Raw genomic sequence first — 14,830 nt, 5'->3', positions numbered from 1 at the left:
TTTTCATGTTCCTGTTGGCCATGTGCACTTCCTCCTTTGGAAAAATGTCTGCTCAGTTCTTCTGCACATATTTTAAATGGGTTGGTTGTTTGCTTGTTTGCTTTTTAACTGAAGTACAGTTGATTTAAAATGTTGTATTAGTTTCTGGTGTACAGCATGGATGGACTTGGAGGTCATTATGCTGGGTGAAGTGAGTCAGACAAAGACAAATACTGTAAGATATCACTTACATGTAGAATCTTAAAAAATACAACAAACTAGTGAATATAACAGAAAAGAAACAGACTCACTGATGTAGAGAAGGAACTAGTGGTTACCAGTGGGGAGAGGGAAGGGGGAGGGGCAAAATGAAGGCAGAGGATTAAGAGGTACAAAATATTATGTATAAAATAAGCTACAAGGATGTATTGTTCAACCTAGGAAATATAGCCAATATTTTAGCATCTACATGTACTACTAATTTAAAATAAACAAAGAAAATTTAAGTTTTAAATAAATAAAATATGCATGTCATTTTTCTACCCATCACCCAAATACAATAGCAGTAATTTGATAATATAGTAACATCCTATGCTAATTAGGTGGAAAACCCCATACCTTTGTGAAAAGAATAAAAATTGTGTGCTTTTCTAGCTTTATTGAAGTATAATTGCCAAATAAATGTACATATATTTAAGGTGAACAATGAGATATTTTGATATACATACATTGTGAAATGATTACCACAATCAAGCTAATTAACATTCCCATCACCTGACATAGTTACCCTTTTTTGTGGTGAGAACACTTAAGATCTAGTCTTTTAACAAATTTCAAGTATATTAATACAGTATTATTATCTAGACACCATGCTGTACGTTGGACCTCCAGAACTTACTTACCTTGCTTAACTAAAATTTTGTACCCTTTGACCAACACCCTCACCACCAACATATCTCCTAACCCCCAGCTACTGGCAACCACCTCCTCTGTGTGTGTGTGTGTGTGTGTGTGTGTGTAACGTTATCTTTTTCCATTCATCTCTCAATGGATACTTAGGTTGTTTCCATATCTTGGCTGCTGTGAATAATGCTGCAATGAACATGAGAGTGTAGATATCTCTTCAAGATATTAATTTCATTTCCTTTGTATATAGATCCCAAAGTAGGATTCCTGGATCATCTGGTATTTCTATTTTTAATTTGTGAAAAACCTCTGTTGTGTTTTGCATAATGGCTATACTGATTTACATTTCTGCCAACAGTGTACAAGAGTTTCCTTTTCTTTACACCCTCACCAACACTTGTTATCTCTTGTCCTTTTAATAATAGTTATCCTATGCGAGGTGACATCTCATGGTTTTGCTTTACATTTCCCTGATGACTAGTAAAGTTGAGCATCTTCTCATATATCTGTTGGATATTTGTATGTCTTCTTTGGAAAACTATCTATTCAAATCCTTTGCCCATTTTTTAATCAGGTTATTACTTACTTACTTACTTATTTGCTACTGAGTTGTTTGAATTCCTTACGTATTTTGGATATTGACTCCTTATCAGATATGTGGTTGCAAACATGTTCTCCCATTCTGTAGGTTGTCTCTGAACTCTGCTAATTGCTTCCTTTGCTGTGCAGAAACTTTTTAGTGTGATGCAATCTCACTTGTCTATTTTTGTTTTGTTGCCTGTGGTTTTGAGGTCATATCCAGAAAATCACTGCCCAGACCAATGTCAAGAATGTTTTCCCCTATATTTTTTCATAGTAGTTTTATACTTTCAGGTCTATGTTTAAGTCTTTAATCCATTTTGAGTTATTTTTTGTATATTCTGTGACATAAGTGTCCAATTTCATTCTTCTGCATGTAGACATCCAGTTTTCCTGGCATCATTTATTGAAGAGACTATTCTTTTTCCATTCTGTGCTCTTGGCAACTGTGTTGAAGACCAGTAGACTATAAATGCATGGATTTATTTCTGGGCTCTCTATTCTGTTTCATTGGTTTATATGTCTGTTTTTATGCCAGAACCATACTGTTTTGATTACTATAACTTTGTAATTCATTTTGAAATCAGTACATGTAATGCCTCCAGCTTTGTTCTTTCTGCTTAAAATTGCTTGGGCTGTTTGAGGTCTTTTGTGCTTCCATATGAATTTTATTTTTTCTATTTCTGTGAAAAATTACATCAGAATTTTGATAGGGATTGTATTGAATCTTAAAAAATGGCTTCAAGTAATATGGACATTTTAACAGTATCAATTCCTCTAATCCAAGAACACAAGATATCTTTCTATTTTTGTGTGTCTGTCCATTTCTTTCATCAGTGCTTTGTAGTTTTCAGTGTATAGATCTTTCATTTCCTTGGTTAAACTTATCCCTAAGTATTTCATTATTTTTGGTGCTATTATAAATGGGATTTTTGTCTGAATTTCTTTTTTGTATGGTTCATTGTTAATATATAGAAACACAACTGATCTTTGTTGTTGATTTTGTATCCTGCAGCTTTACTGAACTCATTTATTATTTCTAACAGTTTTTTGGTGGAGTTGAGGGTTTTGTATGTACAGGACCATATTATCTGCAAACAGAGACAATTTTACATTTTCCTTTCCAATTTGGATGCATTGTATTGCTTTTCCTTGCCTAATTGCTCTGACTATAGGACTTCAAGTACTATATTGTATAGAAGTGGTGAGAATGGGTATCTTATTTTGTTCCTGATCATAAAGGAAAGGCTTTCAACTTTTCACTGTTAACTATAATGCTAGCTGTGGGCTTGTCATATACAGCCTTTATTATGTTGAGATGTATTCATCCTATACCTAATTTGTGAAGAGTTTTTATAACAAAAGGATGTTAAATTTTGTCAAATGCTTTTCTGCATCTTTTGAGATGATATGATTTTTATCTTTTATTCTGTTAATGTAATATGTCACATTTGAGAATATAAGATGTTATACCCATTTTGGATATTAATCCAACTGTAGTAAAATTAACCATTAGGATACCTTTGATACAGTTTTGGAAATCCATCCTACAGGTATAAGAATACCACTACATAGGTCAAATATATATATAAGGATGTTTATTACAGCACTATTTTAGTGACAGAAAGAGGGCTAACCCTAATATCAATGGATAAGGAAATGGTTGATTGAGTAAAGTATGACATAGCCATAATATTGACAGCTATTAAAAGGAATGAGTTAGAGGTTCATATATGGACCTGAAAAATTAGCCATGTTCCTTTGTAGGTAATAAAAAGCAAGTTTCATAGTAATGTGTATAATATGATCACATTTTCATTAAAAAGATCTTAAAACTCTAAAAATGTTTTATAGACATAGATATATAGAAAATAGCATAGAAATAGATGTGGGAAGCAGAAGGAATTCCAGATTACCTCAGGTGGAAGGGAATTGGCTGGAAAAGGGAGAACCATTCAGTGATTCTTTGCATATTTCTGTATTGTCTGACTTGTTACAATAAGCATGTGTTACTGTAATTTATTTTTAAAATGTAATAAATGAAAAATTGGATCCAATGGGAAGGAAAAATGGACTGAAGAGGGCATGAGGGAGACAAAGAAGGCAGCTAGAAGACTGCTGCAATGATACATATAAGGAATTATGGGGGCTGGATTAGAAGAGCTGCAATGGAGACAGACATAGACAGATTTAGTTAGTTGGTCGAAAAAATTAGGACTTGGTGTTTGATTGAAGGGAGAAAAAGAGGAGCCAAGGAAACCACCCAGGTTTCTGGCAAGGTGCTGTACTATTCACTGTGATAATGATCAGAGTAGGAAAATATGAGGTTTTAGACAGGTTAAGTCTCAGGTACCTGTAGGAAATTCAAGAGGAGAAAACCTGTAAGTAGTTAGAGATATGCATCTTAAGCTCAGGAAAAATATCTGGACTGGAAATATAGATGTGGAGATAGTTAACTATGTTAGGACTCTCTCAGTTACAAGTGACAGCTGACTTAAACTGGATTCAGATTTTTGTAAAAAGAAGAAGGCATAAGATTTATTGGCTCATTTATGACCATAAAGTCCTTGACAAAGCTGGCTTAAAACATGACTGAATCTTGGAGCGCAGATGATGTCATCAGGACTGTCTCAGTTCTGCTTTCCTTTGTATTGGCCTTATTCTTCAGGCAGTTTCTCTCCATAAGGTGGCAGAAATAGCTACGAGCAGCTCTAGGCTTACATCTTACCAATTTATCCCTTGAATTCAGTAAGAAGTATGTTGTTGGCAACACTGGTAAGAGCAGTTTTAGTAGAGTAACAGGGACAGAAGGATTGAGAATCAAATCAGATGAGTCAATAGAAAATAGCAAATATAAATGAAAAGGGGGGAATCTACAGCTCAGTGGTAGAGAGCATGCTTAACATACACGAGGTCCTAGGTTCAATCCCAGTGCTTCCATTAAAATGAATAAATAAATTATGCTGTACACCAGAAATTGACACATTGTAACTGACTATACTTCAATTTTTAAAAATGAATAAATAAATAAATCTAATTACCTAATAACTGCCCCCTAAAAAGAACAAACAAAAAATAGTGGGGTTTTTTTAGAGAAAACCGTCTCCAAAATATATATATATATATATAAATGAAAGGGAGGGGAGAATAGAATAATTGCTAGAGATTTACTGTATTCTACCATGTGCAAGACAGTGTATTATATTTAAGGATACAAAAATTGGTAATATAAGGTTCTTTAGTTCTGGAAGCCCATGATCTTCATAAGAAAAAGTCTTGTAAATACTTCCCAAAGGTGGTAAGTACTGATATGGAGGTGTGATATGATTGCAGTGGAAGTATAGAGGAAGGAGCCACAGAATGGCCAATCAAATATATTAAATGGGTCTCCAAGGAGAAGTGCACAATGCCTGACACATACTAGGCATGTATATATGAATGGATGAGGTGAAATTTTCATTGGCTTTTGGAGGATGAATGGGCCTTTGATGAAGAAAAGCAGAAGATATGTTTCTGACAAAGGGAACAGAGAGTGCAAAGGTGCACCACTCCCCTAGGTTTTCTGACTCTCCTCTTGGCTTAGAAAACCTGATATGTAACATAGGAGACATAAAGGAAAGACTGAGGGAAGCCAGAGCTATTGGGCAAAGAAAATGTGACAAGAGCCCAGAACCACCTCAGGGCTTTCATATGCTCACTCAAGCATTTGATCAATGGTATTTTAATCCCAAATTATCTTGGCATCTCCCCCATCTCACTACATCTCTCCTCTGCCCTCCATTTGAGAAATAAATATTAGCAAGGCAAATATAATTCTTCCTTGTTTACTAATTATAAGACATAAGCCATGTATAACGGTTCTTACCTTTGGTAACAGTTTTTATTTTCCTGATCTTGTACTTAACTAATCTCTGGTGCATAGTAGCACCATTTGGACCCTCAATGTAATTTAGAAACAACGATTGATCCTACTTCCTTTATTGTTGAGGACTCTAAGCTGACTTAGAAGACATAGATCCGATGCCATTAACATGTCCAGAAATGTAGAGAAAGCTATTTTTGAAATGGTGAAAGACCAAGGATGCTTTGCTGTGGGCTTATGAATCTTGGCTGCATTTTACCACTGCTTCCAGTATGCAGCCCCTTTGATTACTCTAGTACTATGGTGTATTAGGTCAGTTGTTTAAGGTCAAGCCTCACGGGAGTTCTGTATACCCCAACTGAGGCATCTAACCAATCTATGCTAGTTGTCAAATGGTGTACAGGAAAGAAGGTGGCTTTGTGCAGATCTATTCTCCCTATAGCAAAACAACTCGTGGGCCTGGCCTGCTGCCAGAAACTTAGTAGTGTCATCTTTATAAATGAAATTCAGTGCATGATTATCTTGCATTGTGCCAGAAGAGCGGGAAGAAGATTGACTTGGTAATTCGCTGTGTTTTGATCCTAATCTGTTTAGAAATATGATTTCTTAAAAAGGAAATGGAAAAAGAATGTGTTTCTCATGATAGCTTCACAGTATCTCCTGAGAGGATGTTCAGTTATTGTAAATACAGCAATTTGATTCTCTCCTCGAATTTCAGATATATTTCATCTCTCTTAAAAAAGAAAAAACCTACAATGAAATGATCAAATTTTAAAGTATGTATTGCATGCTACCCAAAATGAAATGTTATATTTCAAACCACACACTTAAATTTCTATTTTGTTCAAAAGAAAAGACAAATTTCTTACATGACTCATAAAGTCATTGATTTGTAAATCACATTATCTTTACAAGTTATCTCCAAAGCTCTTTAAAAGCATAGGTTTATATTGTAACCTATTTAAAGGAAAAGGGTATATTTGTGGTACAAATATTTTATCTCAGAGGTTGGTTTCAAGTTTCAGTTCAGCATTTTGAATATAATCTGTTTTCCCCACCCCCTAGCATAGTGTACAAAATCCAGAGTCTATCAGAAACAAAACCCAAATTTCGTACAACAAAGTTCCCAGTTCATGGAAGAAATACACATACAAGAAAGAAAAACTTAGTTGATATCAAGAAGCAACTTCTCTAACACTCGGTTTCCCTCTTAGATACCTTGGGGTAAGGAAAAGCATAGAATTTAAAGCCACATAGATCTGATTTAAATTTTAAAATCACAGTCTTAATTTCAATTTCTAACTCTACTGCTTTTAGCTTTGTGGCTTTGGCCAAGTCATATAACCTCTCTCAGACTAACTTTTCTCATTACCTAAAGACAATAATAATACTTCCTTTGATAAGACATTATAAAGTCTAGAGATACAGTAAAATACCTAACTCAATGCTGGCACTTAATGGGTGCCCAATAATTGATAATTATTAATACTAACTATAAAATGAGAATAGAACTAATCCATCTACTTCTCAGGTTATGGATTGAATAAATGAGAATGCTTTTTCTCAAGTATTACAATCACTTAGCCACTTTTTAGTTGAGAAAAAAAGCTATCCTGCTTATCTCACAGGATTGTGGTGATCAAAAGAGACAACACAAGCTAAAGCACTTAGAAAAACATAAAGCATTGTTAAAGATTAAAGTGGAGTCTTTATTTTAAATAAGATTCTTTTTCTTCTCCCACCAATGAATTAAGAATTAAAGAATTAGAAAGAAAAATACCATATGATATCACTCGTATGTGTAATCTAATAAAAAAGAAAAAAGAGGACACTAATAAACTCATCTACAAAACAGACACAGACTTGCAGACATAGTAAACAATCTTTTGGTTACCAGGAGAAAGGGAGTGGGAAGGGATAAATTTAAGAGTTTGAGATTTGCAAATGTTAGCCACTATATATAAAAATAGACAAAAAAAAACAGGTTTCTTCTGTATAGCACAGGGAACTATATTCAATATCTTGTAATAACCTTTAATGAAAAAGAATATGAAAACAAATATATGTGTGTATATATATATATATGTGTGTGTGTGTGTGTGTGTGTGTGTGTGTGTGTGTGTGTATACACATTCCTGACTGGGATATTATGCTGTGCACCAGAAATTGACACATTATAACTGACTATACTTCAATTAAAAATAAATAAATATATAAAAATTTTTTAAAGAGTTAAAAATTAGATATCACAAACTGCTGTCAGTCACTATTGATAGTTTAATGGTTATATCTGCTTTTGTCCATCTTGTGGAAAGATACACAGTGTGAGTTTTATAAACAAAATATAATTATTCTCAGTATACCCTGACTAGTCTTTTATTTAACAACCTCAAATATCCAGAACACAGGCTAGAACCCTAAAAGGTGGGAAGATGAAAGCCGGTGATCTGGGAACAAAATTTCGATCCACTGAGGCTTCTTACTTTACACCTGTAGGAGAGGAGTGGCACCTACCTCACTAAGCCTTTTGGTTTAGTGTTTGTTTTTTTTTTATTATTATTATTGTGTTATAGTCAGTTTACAATGTTGTGTCTATTTCCAGTGTAGAACACAATTTTTCAGTTATGCATGAACATACATATATTCATTGTCACATACTTTTTCACCATGAGCTACCACAAGATCTTGCCTATATTTCCCTGTGCTATACAGTATAATCTTGTTTATCTATACTACATATGCCTGTCAGTATCTAAAAATTTCAAACTCCCAATCTGTCCCTTCCCACCACCCTCCCCTCTGGCAACCACAAGTTTGTATTCTATGTCTATGAGCCTGTTTCTGTTTTATATTTATGTTTGTTTGTCTCTTTCCTTTCTTTCTTTTTTTAGATTTCCACATATGAGCACTCTCATATGGTATTTTTCTTTCTCTTTCTGGCTTACTTCACCTAGAATGACATTATCCAGGAACATCCATGTTGCTGTAAATGGTGCTACGTTGTCATTTTTTATGGCTGAATCATATTCCATTGTATAAATATACCACATCTTCTTTATCCAGTCATCTGTTGATGGACATTTAGGCTGTTTCCATGTCTTGGCTATTGTAAATAGTGCTTGGTTTAGTGTTTTATATGAAATTGAGGTACCTACTGATGTACTAATGAGTTCAGTTGTCTGGCAACCAATTAGAGTGGGAGAAAGGGTCTACCAGATGTGAGAAAACTGATAATCCTACAAAGGCACAGTTAGCAGTGTAAGGAAAATAATTATTCTAAAAGCAGAATAACTAGAAAAGTGAAGACACTTGGGACCATTAATTTTGGGGTTCAAATTTCCCTACATGCCATAGTAAGACGCTGAGCATCTCACTCTATGGTCCAGTAGAGGATTTTCATACTGATGCTTAGCCCTTAATAGACAACTTTATCTAACATGACAAGACAGGGAAGTCTGAAAACAGAAAGATTTCTGCCAGATTTCAAAGTCTGCTATCAGTGGAGTAAGTTCTAGTTACCCTGAAAGCTCATTTCTGTGGAACCTCTTATGTGGTGCCAAGAAAGTGAGGTGTTCGCTGTGCATTGAAGCTGCCAGGTGAGGACCAGATAGCATTGTAAATAGAAAGAAATCTGAAGTACAGTATTCAACCAACTCTACTAACAGCCAGCTTAAAGATTATAAGTTCTAAAATATTTCATATGGGTTTTTAACTTTTGAATAATAAGCAAATATTCTAAACATAATAAATGACCCAGGGCATAATTAAATAATTCCTGATGCAAGATATACACCAGAATCTTATAGAACCTTAAGAATATCATTTATGAATATCAATTATTGGTCAAAATGGCATGTCAAGGTTGAAGATTGCACTGAAACTGATCTGGATTCAAGTCCTGAGCTCTCCACTTACTGGTCCTCTAACTTGTAGCAAGTCAGCTTCCATGTCATTTCACAAGATTGCTGTAAGGGTCAAACAAAATGATATATACACAAATATTATGCAAACTACAGTGATGTACAGATATGGAGTTATTTCTCATAAAAATTGAATATAGAAAACAATGCAGTTTTATTATAAGAGTTTATTGGTGTGGGAATTTCAAGAAAGTAAGAGATTACAAGAAAACCAAAGACCTACTTATGCTTAATATATCATATAACATTGCCATGGGTGGCAACCAAGCAGCATTATCAGCGGTCTTACCTTTTTCACCAGATCTTGCTGGTTACAGCCTCTTGATTTTACTAAATCAGTCCCCTTCCTCGACTGCCTTCTTACTGCCTCACTTCTTTTTTTAAAAATTTTTTATTGAAGCGTGGTTGATTTACAATGTTAGTTTCAGGTGTACAGCAAAGTGATTCAGTTATACATATATATACATATATTTTTTCTTTTCAGATTCTTTTTCATTATATGTTATTACAAGAAATTGAATATAGTTCTCTGTGCTATACAGTAGGTCCTTGTTGCTTATCTATTCCATATATAGTAATGTGTGTCTGTTAATCCCCAACTTCTCATTTATCCCTCCTCACCCTTTTCTCTTTGGTAACCATAGTTTGCTTTCTTACTAGCTCACTTCTAATCTTTATCCATCCTTTCAGGATCCAGTTCTAAATCTTCATGGTCTTTAAAAGGCTTTAATGAACCTTTATCCAGAGAGTGCATCTTCTTAATTTACATTCTTCCACGTACATGCTTAAGACACTTAGATTTTCTAGATCTCTTTCATGTACTTCTCTCATCTTCCCAGCTAGATGATAAGTCACAAAAGATTAGGGATTCCTTCTACCTTAACGTGGCAACTAGCTAGGAGAAGCAAACAGTCAAGTAGTTAGTGAATGCTGATTGAAGGAAAACATGCTATAGGTCCATGTTAAACCATTCCCCTCTTTTAGTAGAGAAAGCTGTATTTGAAGGATCTTAAGAGACAGGCATTGGACAATACAGATGTCCATGAAGCCACAGGAGTTGTATATGATGGCACATACTTGGTAAATTATTGAGAGATTGAGGGAAGGAGTTGTTATAAATATTTGTTCGTGTGGGTCCTTTCCAGTTCTCTTCCTGTGCCACAGTAATGATGCTGTCACCAAATAGCTTCTTTTTTTTTTTAATTGAGAGGAAGAGATAGATTTTATTTTATTTATTTTTGGTTTTTTTTCCCAAGTGAGGAGAGGTAATTAGATTTATTTATTTGTTTATTCTTAGAGGAGATACTGGGGATTGAACCCAGGACCTCATGCATGCTAAGCATGCACACTACTGCTTGAGCTATACCTTCCTCTCATCAAACAACCTCTTTAAAGGGCAATTCTAGGCAATGGACATAATTTCTCAATGGAGAAATTCCATTCTCACATCTAAACACAAATGAAGAGATAAAAATTACATTGTAATTTATCATCATATATTTAATATCTTACTCTTCATTCACCAAATTACCTTTCTGACAGCTATGGTGTATAGTGTGGCAGATCTTGACCTTTTATAGGCATAATTTGCAGCGTGTACAGTCTCCCATGTGGGACTCCCTCCCTGGGGTCCCTGGGGTTCCATGCACTTTCCTAGAATGCTGGCTATAACTAGGTTCTTTTGTTTTCTGCTCAAGAAATCAGAATGCAAATGAGAGTGACACTATAACAGAAACACCATTAAATCTATTCCAGTTTTTATTTAAGTAAATCATTACTTCAGTACTTTGTTAGCAGCACAGTATTAGCAACAGACTTTAATACCTCAGTTGTAAATCACTGGAGCAATAAAACCAACTTTGGTTTCACATTTAGGGACCTGGGTTCAAGTTGCAGGTCTGCTACTTAGTTGCTATGAAACTTTGTCTTTCAGCCTTGGTTCCTATAAAATGGTAATACCTACTTCACTGGGTTACCGTGGGGATTAAATATAGTGTGATCTGAAAAACACTTTTCAGAATGTAAAGCCGTGGGCAATGCGAGTTCTATAGCCCCATGTGCACCTGTGTGATTCTCCTTTTCTTCAATGCCAGCCTCTTGGCTTAAGCCCTGAACTTCCTATTGCTGTTTCTCATTTCTAACTTCATATAAATTCCTCAGCACTTCTTCCTTCAGAATCATTCCCTTGTAGTTGGTCCAGCTAACACTCCCAGATTCATGTTTTTCCATTAGAACCAGCTATGCTAAGCCCTAACTCCTAGAGGTTATTTTTCCTGTACTCATTGTGATGAATTGTAATGCCATCTAAGACGGGGGGGGGGGGGGGGGGGACGGGCGGAGGGAGCTCTTTAGTTTAGAATTTTCCACCTTTCCTCCACTCTCAGAGAATGCTTTCATATAAACCAAAAGTCAAGTTCTTGTCTTGCCCTGCCAGTACCTCTAGTATGTACCTGCACATAGCCCAGTGCAGAAAGACAATTTAGGGGATGCAGAGGAAAGGGCTTAACTGCTGAAAACGAGACAAGGGTTGAGGGTCTAGGGAAGACAGGACCCACGTTCTCTAGATGTGCTGACATTGTCAAAATTTGGATGGAAACCTTCACCAGCAGGGCCCAGCTTTACTCACAGCTACTGTTCCAAGCTTTAACTCTACAAGCTGCAGCCCAGTAGAGCAAAATAGGATTGGAAAACTAGGACCAACTGCCATTCACAAAGTCTTGGGCCTCTGCAAGCAGCCCTATCCCTACCAGTTGCTCTTCCTACTAGTTTTAACCCATACTGGAACTCCCTCTGGCTGATCACCATCTACCTTCTCCCTCACGTGCTATATAGTTTCATTCGGGTGAGAACAATTCGTAGAATTAATAATTCACATAGCCCATGTGAATGAAGATATGCTGTAAATGTAAAATAAATAGGAGATTTCAAAGACTCAGTACCCAACAAAGCAATATTTGGGGAATATTGAGTTAATAAAGTGTGCCATGAAAATTAATTTCAGCTGACTTTTTTTTACTTTTGTAATATAGCTAATCGAAAATTTAAAATTACATCTGTGTCTCACAGTTTGGCTTATATTACATTTCTGTTGGACAGTAATGCTGTAAGAATTCTGTAGCACTAGTCTATATTTATAACAACTGTCTTTGGACTTAAAGCTATTTAATATGTCTTTTTAGGCTTAATAATTTCTATTTATTTTATTATTGATTTCTGAAACCTCAATTGAAAGTTTTAATGAATACAAGAGCAGTACATGCTCCTTCTAAAATAAAGTTAAGCATTAGAGAAATTTATGATATGACACAGGGAAAGTAACACCACAACCTCCATTCCCAGACATAACCACTATTAACAATTGAGTACAATTTCTAGATATATGTGTTTTTAAGGTTTTAAAATGTGAGCATCAAAGTCATCCATCTTCTTTCTCCCTTTCTATGACACCAGAGAAGCAACGGAAAACCATGGCTTGATGTTCATGCCAAGCAGAGAGCTAAAGCAGTAATTCCCACCTCTGGAGTTACAATACTCTTTTGTTAGCTGGATTTGGGATTTCTTTCCCTGGCCAAGACTCCTTCTCCTCCCCGCAAAAAGTGCCATTTGGCATATATTTATACTAAAAGCTAAAATGAACTGAAATGAATGTTTCCAGAATTCCCTAATACCCCTGGAAAAAAATCAGAGACCCAATGGCATAGCGTAAAATCAGAACTAAGACTCACTGTTTCAGTGTATTGATCTCCAACAAACTACCTGATCGTTTCTCCCAGTGGGTGTGAAGCAGGATTCTGATGGGAGTGTAACGATCTGGAGAACACAAGATGCATCCATTTTTCTTCAGTCATAGGTTTCTCTCTTTTCCTGGGAAAGTTTAATGGAGGTCAGAGGTAGTTGGATTATGTGCGTGATCTTGAAAATGTTCTTTGCAAGTTGCCTGAGGCTCTATGTAAAAATCATTGATAAAGGAATAAGCTTCCCCCACCACCCTAGGTTGGGCTAAGTGCCATGGAGATTATGGAAGTTGTTTTCTTTGTTTACATTATTGATTGAGAAGTTCAAAGATTTGGGATGCATTACTTGGAACAAACACCAAATAGTTGGACATTTTTCCTTATTGTCCATTCAGTGAAATAAATTCATTCAACATCATATTCTTAAGAAATATGCCAATGAATTTTTAAATCATATTCTATATGATTCCAGTCCTTGCATTTGTAGAGACTTTCATGAGAAAAATAAATACAAACTGCACTCTGCTATGCTGATTAGGATCTCTTTCCTCTCCATTTTACAGCGAAATGTCAGGCTTGAACTAGGCATTCCAACCAAGGCTTTTCTGAAACTTTCTGTCATTGTTCAAAGTCATCCTATCTACCCTCCAGTCCATTATAATTTTTCTTCTTTTTTTTAATTGAGGTATAGTTGGTTTACAATGTATTAATTTATGGTGTACAGCCTGGTCATATAAATGTGTGTGTGTGTGTATTCCTTTTCATATTCTTTTTCATTATAGGCAAGATAGTGAATATAGTTCCCTGTGCTATAATTTTTCTTCTAACCTAATTCTCTTTACTCCTCAATTCAAATTTATATGTTTCTTTATTGGTCACATATTTGTTTTTCTCTTGCCTCTCCTCCTCCTCCCATTAGGTCAGCAGTTCCTTGAAGAGACCATGGCTAGATCTAATTCCAAAGTAATATAATGCACATGTCCAGAAAATACCTATCAACAAAATTATTACCTAGAACCCATGTGCCCCAAACCCTGTCTGGCTTTATCTTATGCCATTTATGCCTTTGTTAAAAAGCCATAAGTACACATAACATCGTACACTTGTTCAAAGTTCACAAAAACATAAATTGGAGATAGAAACACAAACAGACAGTTTGTGAGAGTTTTGTATATTAATGGCCTATTTATAAATTTTTCACATTTTTGGTTTGCCTTTATTATATAGAAATTTGTCCTGTGATTGGAGTACTGTGTGGTCTAATTTATTGAACAGAGTGGCAGATTAGACAGAGCATTTGGTTGAATAGATTTGGAATTCAAATCCAGTTCAGCCACTGAGTAGCTGTGAGACTGAGGTGGATCGAACATCTGTTTAATTTCTTGGGGGAAGGGCTGGGGATGGCCTAACATCCATCCTGATCACCTCACAAGGATATTAACAGATCAGTACATCAGAAATATATCAGAAAGTGCTTTGTAAATTAAACACCACATAAATATGAGGTTCTTAAGATGTCATTTTACTTGCAGTTCCAACATTCAGAAGAACATTCATTTCCTGTTTGCTTCTTTTGTAGTTTGCGAGTGTAGCGACAAGGTACTTTAGCCTTTTGTCAGTAGAGTCCAAAATGCCATTTAGACACAGATGTAATTTATTTGAGAAAAAAATATTAGCTTGCTTTTATCTTTTAAAAAATTAAAATAGAATACTTTATTAAAATAGCTAAACACAGTATACAAATATATTAAAAAATGATACACACACAGCAAAATTCCCATGAACCTAAGTAATACGTTGGTTGCTCACTAATTATTGACTGTTATAATCCTAATTTTTTAAAAAGCAGC

The 14,830-nt window shown here is 35.2% G+C and overlaps 1 protein-coding gene across 2 annotated transcripts in view; it reads left to right on the top strand.

The window, feature by feature from the left end:
• EDA (ectodysplasin A) overlaps positions 1–14,830 on the top strand; it is a 325,997-nt gene that overhangs the window by 228,011 nt on the left and 83,156 nt on the right. The window lies entirely within an intron of this gene.

Source organism: Camelus dromedarius, chromosome X, assembly GCF_036321535.1.
Source record: "Camelus dromedarius isolate mCamDro1 chromosome X, mCamDro1.pat, whole genome shotgun sequence".
Classification (NCBI taxonomy): Eukaryota; Metazoa; Chordata; class Mammalia; order Artiodactyla; family Camelidae; genus Camelus; species Camelus dromedarius.
The sequence above is the reverse complement of the archived record's forward strand: the minus strand, read 5'-3'. Positions and strand labels throughout refer to the sequence as shown.